We start from the raw sequence: 10015 nt of genomic DNA on the forward strand, positions 1-10015 counted from the left end.
ATAACTCTGTAAAAATCAGCTAAACGTTTTAATTACGTTGTATTGTTAAGGAAATATTAAGCTTCTCAATGATCAAAATTAGTGTTTGTCAAACTGCTATATAACCAATGAAATTTTTCTGATAAAGTGGTTGGTTCTAATTTTTTGAAATTTTTATATTTTTGTCAAAGGGTCAAAGTAAACATTTTGTCAAAATTTTATGAAAATTAAACGAGCCAAATTAATATGAGTCAAGGTGTTGGGTACCACCTTAACTGATGTTAAATCGCAGTTTTTCATTTAAATTAACATTACAGTTGTCTAAATATAAATAAGTATAAACTAATAGATGGGTTTCTTACAGAATACAAATTATGGAAATTTTGTCATTTTTGATAAATATAAACAAATCCGTACTTTGAAGCTAGGCATACAAGTATACATAAATCTTAATTAATCTTACTTTATGCTCTATTAACCGACAAAATTTAACCTTGAATGATACATCATGTAGGGTAAAGTGTGTGTAGTTTCCTGATCAAAACTTTTAAAAGTTTTCATGAACCATTTTTTCCGTCATGACGGTAAAATCAACATCATAAGTTATTCTTTAATTTGATAAGATAGATTTTGAATTTAGGGGGAAAATCACAAAATAATTGCGAATCAAAAACCCTGGTTTGATCTACAAATGTCTTTCATGTTATTGATAGTCAAATGAATTTCTTCAGAAATTGCGTAAGAGGTTATATTTGCACAATATTTCATTTTACACTGAAGCGGCAACGACCAATTTACTCTCGCTGGGAGAGGAATGGATTTGTATTGTATAAAATTGAAAATTATTTTCGCAAACGCAGAATTGTTTTTAGACATAGTGTTGTACCAATTTTCTACACATGTTTTATAAAATGAGTAAAGTGAAGTATGATTGGTGCCACGGGTAGTTTTGGAATAACAGGACCAGCCCATCATCTTTAACCCAATCGAATAGGTAATTATTGTTTGTAGCCTGATTTACAAAATGTTTCACTGAAGTCGGTTAATGTTGTCGCAATTGCTGTCCAAGAAGATTCGAATTATCTCGAACCCTTTAAATGTTGGTAGCCACTTTTGGCTGATGATAACACTTTATATTATTATCGAATATCTTTAAGGATTCGTGATTCGTTAAAACTTGATCATATGTACATTTGTATTTACTCAGTTTGCACGTCAATACTGTTGTGTTTAGCATTTCGTAGGTAAAAAACAGCATATTACACAGGGCATACAGCATGTTACTAAAAATATATTCTAGAAATCCCCAATTTTACATTGTTCATTAAATAGTTGTTGATTGATAATATAAAAAATGTAGCCTTTGGTTGAGGTCAATACGCTGTTATATCGACCTAGGTAAGCATATCGACCTCGGACTTCGTCCTCAATCAATATGCTTCTATCGTATCGACCTCATACAAAGGCTATAATTGTATAATATAGCTTTTTATTAATAGGTACTTGTGTGTTTATGTTTATCTAATGCCTTTTGTTAATTTTTGTTAATTTTGGATCAGAAACAATAAAATATTCGTATTCGTATTTCATCTTATAGTTCATCGTACATCAAAATTTGATAAGTTAAAAAACATTTTTTTTAAATCAATTATTTTAATGCGTATATAAAAGGAAATTGTTCCTGAGGGCTGGTTAACTGTTTATATTTGGACTGCAAATGTATATAAATGATTGATTAGTTTACCTGAAATAAATCGTAAACTGGAACTGCTGAAATGTATGTAAATAAAAAAGCTGTTCTTTTCAATGTACTGGCTTTGGTCAATCAGTATCAATCAGTATCAATGCAGTACTGAAACCTGGTCTTCTTGTTACACCAGGAATAGATCGCGATTGCTTTAGAGGTAGTTTAACACATTTGATTGGAGAATCACTTCATACCGAAACAATAAGAATTTCGATATTTCCAGTTAAAGAAAATAAGTCACACAATGCGACTATTTCAACAAATAATCCATCATTATAATTGTAGGTCTTCCTCGAGGGATTCCCAGGTAATAGAAATTGGATCCACTTTTAGACTTAAGAGTAGAATCCACCAGCATGCAAGCAACGTCCACATTTGTGCAGGATATAGAAAATATACAACAAGTGCTTTTGGACAGGGGACGTTAGGGTATGACCATTTGATATTCCGGATAGGACGAGGGGGCAGGATGATTTTGGAAATGATATTCTAGCCTGCAATAAATGAAGAAAAAAAAATACAGAATAAAAATAAGTATTGTGCCAAAAAAAACAACGCAGTACAATTCAGGAAATAGTTGTATGCAAAATGAAAATAAATAAAGCCGTCTTAGCAACAGCTGACAATGAACATATTTTTTTTAATCATCCTGACCCCCGACCCCCCTCAGGTCGCCCTATAAAAACCTTGTACCATTCCTTGAAAAGTCCGTTGTTGTATTGACCTGTTGCGAGGCCAGATTTTTGCGCGTATCCAAAATCACCTCCATTTTCCAAAGTCAGTCCAATTTCCAACGCCCTCTATTCCGGTTTACCTTATTCAATTTGTTCTCGTCTTGAACTTGCATTATAAAGTGCCACCGAATGCTAAGTAAACGAAAATAGATTAATCAATTTATATTTTCCTTCCTCCAGAACCGGTTTGTCATATCCTCTCATTTCTAGGGCAACATAGACTTTCGTTGCGTAGTCGCCTGCATGGTCACCTGTTCAGTGTACAGATTTATAAACGTTAATCAGAAAAATTCTGAGACATAGATGTAAAATTCATTTTACAAAGAGAGTTAACACCCCCTCAAGACCTGTAATGCTCAGCTGAAACTGTATGATATAGAATTAGCATATACAATATATGTGTTTCTTATAGAGTTATAGCGTCTTTAAACATTACAAACCTGAAAGTTTATCATAATGCATGTGTAAAATTGATGCCACTGTCGAAATACTGCATAGGTTGCCATAGAGACCATCAGCAGTATCAACTCAGTGGTATCAAATCAAGTTAAAGCATTCAGAATTTTGCTAATGTCAAAGAAAGGTATGAGAGCAATAACTTTGAAACCAAATACCGTGACATAATTTGTTTTAACCCGAGGCAAGGATTTTTCAGTCGAAAATCATTACATTTTATTAGTTAGAAAATTAATTAAGACGATACCAGAAGACAATCTAAATCGAAGAGTAGAAGCAAGACAAACAACACCGTGTTTAGGGAGCTACCATTTGATTTTTTTGGGGGTCTAGGATGAAAAATTTTGTCCTGCTTTTTTTTTAGTTGTAATCTCTGTCCTGCCTTTTTATTTTTTACTCTGTTCGGTCCTGCCTTTTTTTTACTAGTTTATCCTGAATTTTTTTACACAAATTGTCATCCTGCCTTTTTTTTTACCAAGTTGCTCATCCTGCCTTTTTTTTTACTCAAAACTCCTGTCCTGCCTATTTTTTTCAAATTTCATCCTAGCCCCCCATAAAAATCAAATGGTAGCTCCCTTAAAATTATAAAAAAGACAAAAAAAAATCCACAAACACACTACACAGAAAATTAAAGATGGACTAACTTGACCCCAGCATAAAACTGGGGATAACCTTTCAATTGTTTAGTTTCCAAAACAAATAGAGAATCTCTGGCATTTGTTAGTCTTGTATGTTTTTTTAATTTTAAAATTGAGAATGGAAATGGGGAATGTGTCAAAGAGACAACAACCCGACCACAGAACAGACAACAGCAGAATAGTTTATTTATATGTTTTGGAGTTTTGTGTGACGTCCATTTTCACTGAACTAGTACACAATTCTATTTAGGGGCCAGCTGAGGACCATCTCCGGGTGCGGGTGCGGGATTTTCTCGCTGCGTTGAAGACCCATTGGTGGCCTTCGGCTGTTGTCTACTCTTTGTTCGGGTTGTTGTCTCTTTGACATATTCCCCATTTCCATTCTCAATTTTATAAACTATTGAAAATGGACGATAGATAAGCGATGGTTAAAGAATAGGTATGGGAGACCAATGATTAAGGAACCGCATAAAAATATTCAATACAAAAAGCCATAGAAGGATTCTGCGAATCTTTTGGTCACAAAAAATCTCTAAGGGAGTTACCATTTGATTTTTATGGGGGGTTTCTAGGATGAAATTTGAAAAAAATAGGCAGGACAGGAGTTTTGAGTAAAAAAAAAGGCAGGATGACAATTTATATAAAAAAAAGTCAGGATAAACTAAAAAAAAAAAAGGCAGGATCGAATAGAGTGAAAAATAAAAAGGCAGGACAGAGATTACAACTAAAAAAAAAATGCAGGACAAAATTTGTCATCCTAGTCCCCCCCCCCCCTAAAAATCAAATGGCAGCTCCCTAACCAGAACCTTCTCACCAGATTCCAACAAAAAAGGTATAACCATTTTTAAAATGAGAAGACGCTGGCGGTGGATTGGTCATGTCCTACAGAAAGAGAAAGATGATTGTACAAAGACGGCTCTCTACTGGACCCCAGAAGGTAAAGGAAAGAGAGGAATACCTAGAATGACATGGAGGCGAATGTAGAGGCAGAAACTAGTCAACATCAACAGACATTGGGCATACTAAAGAAAACTGCCAACGAACGACAAAAGTGGAAGATCTTCGTTGCTGTCCTGCATGCCAATGGCGGCCAGGGCAGTTAGTAAGTAAGATATATGGTGGGTCTCATTGGGGTCTAAGCGTGACCCGGGATTGCCGATTTTTTGTAAGCGTGACATGTGAAAGTCAAATTATTGTGCCGTGAAAACGGGAAATGAAGTCTAGCGGGACACGGGATATACAAAAACAATGAGAATTGCTTACGTACATAGTGTAAGCAAGATACGGGAATCTGACAAAACAGTAAGCGGGATCCGGGATCAGAACCCCCAATGAGACCCCCTATATGAAACTGATCTCAACATTTTGGAGGAAATAACCTTTCAATTGATTTGTATCCAAAACAGATCATTCATTTGTTAAGACAGATCAACTGACAATTGATACATCAAAACATACACAGAAACTGCCTCAGGTCGTAGGTATTTGTCTTTTTGTTTTTACACAGCATAAAATTAACATTTTTTGTTAATTAATGTAAATATTATGAAAAATAGGTAGACTTTTGTCCCATTTGTGTTAGATTTAAGAAGAAAAATGTCAGTATTTTTTTAAAAAGGCGTGATGCATTATGCTATGGTTTTTGCGTGATTTATATATTTTTGTCATATTTTATTCGTTTTCTGTTACTTTGAAATATAAAATAATTAAGTTAAACTAAAGCGAAAATTATAAAACAATAAAAGTCGAAAATAAACATATGGCTGTCAAAAGAGTTCAACTGCAATTTTCATACGTAATTAATTGAATTTTAATTGTAATTCTGAAAATCGAAATTTAAAATCATAGTTTATATTATATTAGAGTTAGAGGTTTTACGGAACGACGCAGCTCATTCATTTAAAACTTTCAAATTTAATTTATTTTCCTAGTGTGCTGTGTTTAACGAGCGGAACACTGAAACCACATTAAAGCATACCGTTTCACACTGGAGTTTGCAATGTTTACATAAGTATACAAATAACATTTGTGTTAATTGTCATGGCTAAGAATATAATAGATGATATAAATATATTAAAATAAAAATTTGCATGAAGATTGACATATTATTAGATATTGTTGCCGAAGATTATCGAATACAGCCGAAATATGTCGATTAGTTTTACTTTGTAATTGTATATCGGTCTTTTTAGTGATTGCGTGGTTGAGTTTAATTATAATTATCAAAAGTTTCTAAGGATGATAAAATTATGTTTGTATTGAAATATATATCGTATATATTAACAACGTAACTTAGTAAGACCTAATGTACAATATCTCGATATAAAACGTGTTTCAGAAATGTTTAGAGCCATTTATTTGTCATTAAACTTTTACGGAATTCAATGTTCACAGTTTATTCGAAAATTACTATTGTGAGATTAGAAAAATGAAAAATCGTGGAAAATATTAACTGTTTTGAAAATGTACAAAAAGTGTATAGCTAAAAACTTCATTTGGACCTATGTTATGTATGTATCACTGATAAATTTTTAAGTCAGGTATTTGATTGCCACAAATTTCTAACTTCTTTTATGGATACACACATTTGGTTTGGAAGTTTTGCTGTACCTTATAACTTAAGTTATCACATCCTAATTTTTACGGTGATGTTGTTTTTAGTGCCCTTAAATTTAGATACAATCCATGTAAGCCTATCGAGACCTTGAATAAACTTATTCTAAAAAGTTATCAATTTATTTAATAAGATCTTTGAATGATGTTTTATAGGTATTGATAATCATGAGTTTACAAGAAATTATGATATAACTAACTATGCATTGCTATACAGTTATTAACATTTACCGTCCTACATCCTGTCGTTGCTTACATTTTGGCATTGCACAAGGTCATGTTCTCCTAGACTGTTAATGACGTCTATAAACAGTGAATCCATTGGATGTGTACTGATTAATATCTAGTTTTGGATTCATGATTTTTATTAGTTGTTATTGGCTTTACACTAGCTTTCAATAACGGCGGATACTCACAGATTGGTACTTTGCGTCTTTAGTGTTTTTGTTATTTTTTGGTGCTTTGTATCAGTCTGTTGAGTAAATCCCTTTTCCATTGATTTTTATAGTTTTTTCTGATGTTGTACAATTACACCTCCGTACCAGGTTAGGGGATTGGTTTGGCGCCCGAAAATATGTTTAAACACGCCCCAATCTGTATGTGCTTTTCATCAAGTCAGTAGCCTGTAATTCAGTGGTTGTCGTTTGTTGCTGTATATGATATCTGTTTTTCGTTTATCATGTTCTCTACATAAACAAGGCTTTCGTTTTTTTAAAGTTTGAATTGTTTTACATGTTTTCATATCGGTGCCTTTTATAACTTACTATCAAGTATGGGTTTACTCATAATAATAGTATTGTTCGTTCACAATAGAAGTACAAATAAAGCAATAAAATTGAGAATGGAAATGGGGAATGTGTCAAAGAGACAACAACCCGACCATAGAACAGACAACAGCAGACGGTCACCAACAGGTCTTCAATGCAGCGAGAAATTCCCGCACCCGGAGGCGTACTTCAGCTGGCCCCTAAACAAATATATATACTAGTTCAGTGATAATGAACGCCATACTAAACTCCAAATTGTACACAAGAAACTAAAATTAAAAATAATACAAGGCTGACAAAGGCTAGAGGCTCCTGACTTGGGACAGGCGCAGAAATGCGGCGGGGTTAAACATGTTTATGAGATCTCAACCCTCCCCCTATACCTCTAGCCAATATAGAAAAGTAAACGCATAACAATACGCACATTAAAATTCAGTTCAAGAGAAGTCCGAGTCTGATGTCAGAAGATGTAACCAAAGAAAATAAACAAAATGACAATAATACATAAATAACAACAGACTACTAGCAGTTAACTGACATGCCAGCTCCAGACTTCAATTAAACTGATTGAAAGATTATGTCTTCATCATATGAATATCAGGCACAATCCTTCCCGTTAGGGGTTTAGTATCATACCATCATAACATATATGAGAAGAACATAACCCATGTCATGCCAACAACTGGTTTTTAAGTAAATGCAAACATTTATTTGTATACCAGTTATATGTACAATAGTTGGCTAATTGTAGAATAAAATGTTATACTTGTATAATGAATGTTCCGTTTATAATTCAGTTAATCATAATAAAACTTCAGGTTAGAACTCTCTCTGGCATAGGTGGCCTTATAAATATTTTAATGATTTTTTCCAGTTCTGTTTTAAATTAGCATATCTTTATGCTTTCAAACGATTTAGCAGTTTTTCTTACCAAATTTGTAGTATCGAACGAACCTGATGAAGGTATCGTCAGCAAAAGTTGTTCTAAAACTGATCTGTTTTTCGGTTTTGAATCGCATAAACGTTTTTAAAATGTCAACCCTCCCCCTTTTTATTTTAGATCCATAGACTAACAAAACGTACAAGATAAGCTTACAATAGAAATCAGTGCAGGAAAAACACTTAAATCTAAAATAACGGTATAGTAGATAAGAACAACACAAAATGTTCAAACCATTTATGCCATAATAAAGAATCGCAGTTACTGAAAGCAAGCTCAAAGCTAAAACCAAAGTTCCTATGGACACCATCAAATCAAATATAAACAGCTATTATAACTGTCTTTCCTAGATTTAGATATTTAAGTTTCACACAGGAAACTCTATACAAAAATTAACGACAAAAGGGACGATTTTTCATTCCTTATTGTTTATTTTCCCCTTTTTGATGGTGATAATCCTTTTTGCACCATCTTACCATCTTACCCTAACTTATTCGCTATACCCTTGTCGGTAGTAACATTATAGATTTCAATTAACGTAATACTCTAGTATATGTATCACTGGTAAAGTCAAGGATTTCGTTACCACTCATTACTTAAAATCTCTACTAATTTTTTTCATAGACACAAAGGTTTGGTTTGGAAGTTTGGCTGTATATTTACAAAATTTATCACAAACTGAATATCACATCATATGTTTACGGTGATGTTGTTTATAAAGCCTGCAAGTTTAGACGCTATACGTGAAAATTTACCGCTCCTTTGAATAAACTTATTTTAAAAGGTCATCCATTTAAAACTGTAATACGATCATTGAATATTGTTCTTATCAGTACACATTCATTTTATTATCAATAAATTCAAACATATAATGGGTCAAGCTTTTTTTAACCGACTTGTTTATCTTGTTTTTAGTGCAGGTACACCATTCTTCCTGGTTAGGGGAGGATTTGGTGTCCGCAAAACATGTTAAACCCCACTATACTACGTATGTGCCTGTTCCAAGCCTGTATTTCAGTAGTTGTCGTTTGTTGGTGTATAAATACAATATTTGTTTTCGTTTTTTGTTTTGTACATAAATCAGGCCGTTAGTTTACTCATTTAAATTGTTTCACATTTGTATTTTGGGACCTTTTATAGCCTGCTATGCGGTATGCGTTTTGTACATTGTTAAAGGTCGGACGGTGACACAAAGGTGCATTTGGTCTCTGTTGGAAAGTTGTCTCATTATCAATTATAACACATCTTCTTATTTTTTTTCAAGGTATTAACCTGCAAATAAGAAACCATGCCGTCATACACTTAATATCTGTTGCTGTACTCAATAGCAGATTTAATACATCAATTTCACGAAAGGCAAAGGAAGCCATGATATAGTGCAATGGCTAAGTTAAGTAAATGACATACTTATGTGACCACTGTTCCCCATGTGAAATTATAAAATTGTTTTGAATAAACATTGAATGACAAACTTTTTTCTTATGTGACGTTTACATTTTCTGACGTCAGACACGCGAAACAATGAATGTGGTTTTTAATTTGATAGATGCTTTTGTGCTTTTTTGTAAATAATTGTTTGTTTTGATATTGTAACACAGTGATGACTGCTGTACCCATATTTTGACTATTTTATTTATAATGTCTGTTTTGTTCACGCATCGTTGTAAATATAACGGAATTTGATAAGACTGTCGTACAAGTGAGAGGTTTAGCGCTATAAAACCAGGTTCAATCCACCATTTTCTACATTTGAAAATGCCTGTACCAAGTCAGGAATATGACAGTTGTTGTCCATTCGTTTGATGTGTTTTGTCATTTGATTTTGCCATGTGATTAGGGACTTTCCGATTGAATTTTCCTCGGAGTTCAGTATTTTTGTGATTTTACTTTATACTAGTATTGTAGATTTGATCTTACAAAATAGATGGTGTTCCTGCTTGATCTTAGTGGTACATTCTAATTGTAAAGTTTCGAGTTATGATTTAGACCATCCTGGTGTAATACAATGTTGTAAACAAGAAATGTTTATTGAGCTCTCTTTTGTGATCTGTTATACAGAGACTCAAAAGTAACAGTTGGAAAGCGAAAAATTAAATAATGAATAACTGCTAAAAAAATCAAATCCTACGGATTTCACTGAG

This window comes from Mytilus californianus, unplaced genomic scaffold (genome assembly GCF_021869535.1).
Source record: "Mytilus californianus isolate M0D057914Y unplaced genomic scaffold, xbMytCali1.0.p SCAF_42, whole genome shotgun sequence".
NCBI lineage: Eukaryota > Metazoa > Mollusca > Bivalvia > Mytilida > Mytilidae > Mytilus > Mytilus californianus.